General features: G+C 42.7%; 1 pseudogene; it reads left to right on the forward strand.

The window, feature by feature from the left end:
• The first annotated feature begins 1,264 nt into the window (after positions 1 to 1,264).
• LOC102881095 lies at positions 1,265 to 1,560 on the forward strand (annotated as a pseudogene).
• The last annotated feature ends 3,824 nt before the right edge of the window (positions 1,561 to 5,384 follow it).

Raw genomic sequence — 5,384 nt, forward strand, 5'->3', positions numbered from 1 at the left:
ACATGTGCAAATAAACTATCATGGTCCTCATGAGGCCCCTACCCACTGGATGATGATGGAAGCCAGGTTGAGTCCAACCAGTTTAAGACTTAGGTGTGATCATTTACTGTTTTTAGGGTGACTTCAGTCTCCATGGTTCAGTTGTTCAGTCTTCCAGACTGCCCCCTCCCTCCTCTGCTCACCTTTTAGAGGGTGTCTAGTAGAGGGGGTTGCAGGAGAGATTTACAGGTCGTCATGGCAGTTGGAGGATAGGAAGGGCTTCCTGACTTCATGCCAGTCTGTGTGTATAAACACTCTCCGTGACTTCCAAGCTGTGGCTGGGCCAGTTTAGTGTTCTACTTGTCTCAGCTGTCTATGAATTCCTAGTCTGCTTTTTCTCAACCTATCTGGGGGCTTGTTACTCCTCCCTGTGGAGCTGAGCTCCCCTTGCCTCTCTGCCATCGCAGACACCTCTGAGTCCCTACCACCCTTTTCCTCTGGGCCCTGGCCAGACTACTCCTCACCTACTCCCATAGCCTTAGCTGCAGAGTTACTTTGCCTCCAGCCGCTTTAGGGCTCTGGTAAATATTCTGGCTCATGGGAGCAAAATGATATTCAAGATGCAAGCTAAACCCTACCTCTGCTGGTGTATGGGAGGTGGGGGCGGGGGTGGAGGTGGAGGTAGACTTCTCCCAGAGATGGCTGTACTGGCTCCTCCAGCCCTGGGGGAACAAGGGAGGTCCCAGAGTATGCACCGAGGTCAGAAGTGTGGGTTCTACAGTTTCACAGGCCTGGTTTCATCCCCAGCTTTGTGCTTAGCAGTGGGATGGCTTCAAGACAGTACCTTGACCGCTGCCTAACCAGGAGAACAATACATACCTCACAGGGGTGCAGTGACAGCGAGGTTTCCTGTGAAGCAAGCAGCTCCTTTCTAAGGTGGCGAAGTTGGTGTATAGAGGAAAGCATCATCTTTGGCTGGCAAAGCAGAGAATAGTGGGTGGGATTGCTCCCTAAGAATTTTCATCTTGATCCTGCCCATGTCCCCATACAGTGCCCAAACTGGTTGTATGCCCAGTTTCTGCTTTTTCTGAGTCTGTGTATTAATGTTTTGATGACTGAAATACTAGTAACTCTATGTGACCAGTAAGTCATTTTTTAAAATAGCAAATTTTATGTTACCTTATGACCCAATCTCCTGAGGATGCAGTCAAATCATACAGTGATTGGTTGACATTACAATAAAGGGGTCGCTTCCCCTCTGGGATTGGAGGCCACCTGAAGAGACATGGCTGAACACACCAAGAAGGTTTAACTCATCAGCAAATTCAGGACTCATTATGGTACCTCGCTTAGGAAAATGGTGAAGAAGATTAAAATTGGCTGGCATGCCAAGTACACTCGCTCCTTCTGTGGCAAAACCAAAATGAAGAGACGAGCTGTGGGGCTCTGGCACTGGGGTTCCTGCGTGGAGCAGCAGCCAGTGGTGCCTGGACCGACCGCAGCACCACTTCTGCCAGCACAGTGAAGTCAGGCATCAGGTGACTGAAGGAACTGAGAGACCAGTTGAAACTCCCCATTTGAAACACCGCTGACTACAGTAAAAGGGTGAATTTACGTAAGGAAGAAAAGGGAGGGGTCATGTGACCCAGCATTGCCTTCCCTGGGCCAACCCCAGGCACAGAGTGTTCTGTCCCAGGGCCACTGGAGATAACAGGGTAACTCCACAGAGTTGTAATGCATTCCAGGTCTTCTTCTGTTGTAGACTCTCTACTTCCAAATGCTTCTTCCCCTCACTCGATAGCCCACTCCTAGGTGAGTCTCCAGTTCCTTGCAGCCAGGATCAGGTAACCAGATTATTTACAAAAAGAGTTACCCTGCCAGGCTTTGCACCTTAAGCCTTCTATCATTAACTGGAAGGAAAAGCTTTTCTCTTCTTAATGGAGTTTTAGGTCTTGGTAGGTAGAGAAGGAGGTGTTCTATTTTCAGGGCAATGGTCCTGGGTCAGTAAGTGCTCCTGGAACTGTCCCAGACCTATGGTGATTGCTTGTTCCTTAGGGAACCCTGGAATAGGGAACCAGAGCTTGAGAGTCCTCTGCTCCTCCAACCAAAAGACAGTTGATGAGAGGAGAAACTCTTGCCTCTTTTTCAGCCTCTCCTGTTCACTTCCCTACCTCCAGACAGACGCACCTCTTTCCTGCCTCCTCACATTGGTTCCTGCCTTGCCTATCTTTGACCTCAAGAATCCTAAATACGTACATGATCATACATGTGACAGCACTTTAGATCCTATTTAATGATGTCTCTGTATCAAACTTCCGGCCTTAATTCCCAAACCTTACCTCCCCCTTTACCCCTTTGTTATTTTCCCCCTCTCCTAATAAAATGTCTGCTAAGAAAATGTTACTGGAATTATCCTTTTCCTTAATAGAGGTATTATTTTATAAGAAAGCCATACAGACATTTTGGAAACATAAAATGCCACATTGACAATATAACTAGAGCAGAAGTTTTGGCTTGAGAATAAGAATCAAAAAGAGAAATTAGAAATATATCGTTTCCTTAACTTTAGGGGCTGGAGAAGTGAAGGAGGCAATTTAATTTGAGGGCTATTCATGATAGGGAGTTTGGTTGTGTCAAGAAAGCTGTGAGTCAAAGGGAAAATTCAGTAAAGTCAAAGAAGGCTTGTTGTGTAACAATACTCTTAAAATGTCTGTACCCGTCTTGGAGGTGGACCCAGGCAATCCAAATAAAAGCAGGGAGGTTAAAATGTCACGTTACTTGGCTGAAGGGAACTGCCTTTCTAAACATGGTGTTTGACTTCTGGTTACCTCTCTCCATGATTCAAATTACGTATGTACTTCGTAGAATCAAAACAAGGCCATGATTGCTCAAGAATAGACTGGTTCATTATCAGTTTGCAGGAGTGTAAGTTGGGACTTATGCTTTTCATTCTACTTCTTTTTCAAAAAATAGTCTTATGATTTTGTCATAAGCCACCACAAAACCTAATCTAGAAGTATGTGGTATCTGAATAAAATTAAATAAAAATTTCTTTGCTGTCAGGTTAAACACACCAATCTCCAGTTGCAATTTTTTCAGTGACCCCATCCTCTTACTAAAAATTTGAGAATAAACATCTCTACCCTGAATTCAAGGATCTCTACAGTGAACCTCAATGGGCTGCATTGGTTCTTTGTTATTGTTCCCCATGTGGAATGACAAACTTTTTCTTCCATGAAGCCAGCCCCCATATCAGACCCTCTCCTCTTCTGCATTCACAAATGCCTCTTCGTGGCATCTCTCTCATTTTGCCTTATAATATATGTGTCTACTCATCTTTCTGTCTACCTCTCCACACCCACCACCTCCCAACCCCCACAGTAGAGGCTCTTGGAGGGCAAGAAATGGAGTTACTTATCTTTGCAATCCCTTGGGAGCTGAGAATAATATTTTTAACACTTGATAAATACACATCAATTGATGATGGGTCAGAAATTTCTCATAAGGACATTATTAAATTGCGCCTAATCCATTCATGAAAGTTGTCTGTGCTAATCATCTAAGCCACGGGGATAGGGATTCCGCAACCTACCAGATAAGCACACGTTTTAATTTAATCACTTTTTGGGGGGGGGGAAGCTTTATTTTGGCAAACTGGAGTACAATGTTTCATCAATTTTCCTTATTTTCTCTCATTCTAACTTTCATAAATGTAGAAGCTAGTTGACACCATTTATAAACTTAAAGAGAGATGGTAAATCACTAACCTTTTTAAAAGGCTAGTAGAGCAGTTTGGACAGGAAGGAATCAAAAAGAAAAGAAAAGACTCAGCTTTGAGATGGGCAGACCACTGGGCACATTTAAAAATTGTTTTCCTACTTAAAAGCAAGGCTCACGGCTACTCCATCAGTCATTTGACAAAGGATACCAGTCAGCTCCAGTTCTTCTTGCCAAATAATGATGCATACTCAGGCTATTAAAAGACAATCCAAAGAAGCCTTGCTTATTTATTTTCCCATTTTACTTCCCAAAGGATTTGAGTTGGCTTTATACAAATACATGCAATATATCAAACTAAAAACAGAGATAGGGAAAAAATAAAATAAAAATGGAATAGTAAGATAAAATGAAGGGTAACATCAGTATGCAAAATATATGTCAGAAATTCTTGAACTTCTGCGTATGGATCTGAGTTTCCTGGGAACCGAACATAGAAGGGAACACAATTGACTACAAATGTATGCTTAAAATCAAAACCTAGTTCCTTAGCATCTGCATGCCAGATTAAGCACCCTACCTCTCTGCGGTTCTCCCTATTTAGGATTACTTAACCATTTGGTGCCTGCTGTGGTAGGCAACACATGTTTGAAACCATAGAATAGAGGAGAGCCTTCAGCTAAGACTGATGTCTGGAAGCACAATGTCCATTCTTTTTTTTTATGGTGACATTTTTATTGAGATATAATTGACATACAACACTATATGAGTTTCAGGTATACAACACAATGATTTGATATTTGTATATATTACAAAATGAATTCTTTTCATGAGTCAATACAGTGAGGCCAGCTGTGTGAGAAAGGCAAGTCAAAAGGAGAACTCATTCTCTGGGGCAGCATCACACGCAGGATTTTCAGCAGTGGTCACCGTGGTCAGAGTTGCCCTCACAAAGACCCTAGAAAAGTCCAAAGAGGCAAAAAGAGTCTTTAACATATTCTTGACAATTGGCATCTTTCCTCTTGCTAATTGGCACCTTCCCTTCAGAAACCATGATATTCTCTGGTACCTAGAGCCCCACTCTGCTTCCTCCAGGCTCTTCTGCCAAGTGCCCCTGGCTCCACAATTGCCTCTCTTCCCTTTCCAAAGGAAAATAAAAGATGACACATTTCTCTCTCAGATAGCTATTAGGAGGAAAGCCATGCAAGTAAAATAATTAATACAATGATGTGCATGACTGATATATAAGCCTCCCAGGAATAGGTTTTATTTTTTTAAGAGTGGCTTTTTAACCCACTTAAAACTCTTAATTAACTGACTGGAGGATTGATTGATTAATAGATTGTGAGTATGTGTAGAGCCGAGTTAGAGATTTTAAAATGATGGCACCTTCTCTGTGTCTCTGGAACATCTTTAGTGACCACTTTGTCGTCCATTAAAGGCAAAGGGTTTAGCAACTTGACCTCTAACTTCCAAAATTTACAGTGTTGCCTTAGTGGTATGTGAAACATACCGGAGTCACTTAAACCAGTTACCTCTTGAAGCCTCAATCTTAATTTATAAAGGGGACTAAAAACAGAAGTTACTTTAGGAAATTTGGACATGAAAGTATTAGGAATACTTTCTCCGCCCTCTTTTCCTATCACTCACCCTCCCTCCTCTGTCAAATGTAAACTTAGTTAACAACT

This window comes from Pteropus alecto, unplaced genomic scaffold, assembly GCF_000325575.1.
Source record: "Pteropus alecto unplaced genomic scaffold, ASM32557v1 scaffold79, whole genome shotgun sequence".
Classification (NCBI taxonomy): Eukaryota; Metazoa; Chordata; class Mammalia; order Chiroptera; family Pteropodidae; genus Pteropus; species Pteropus alecto.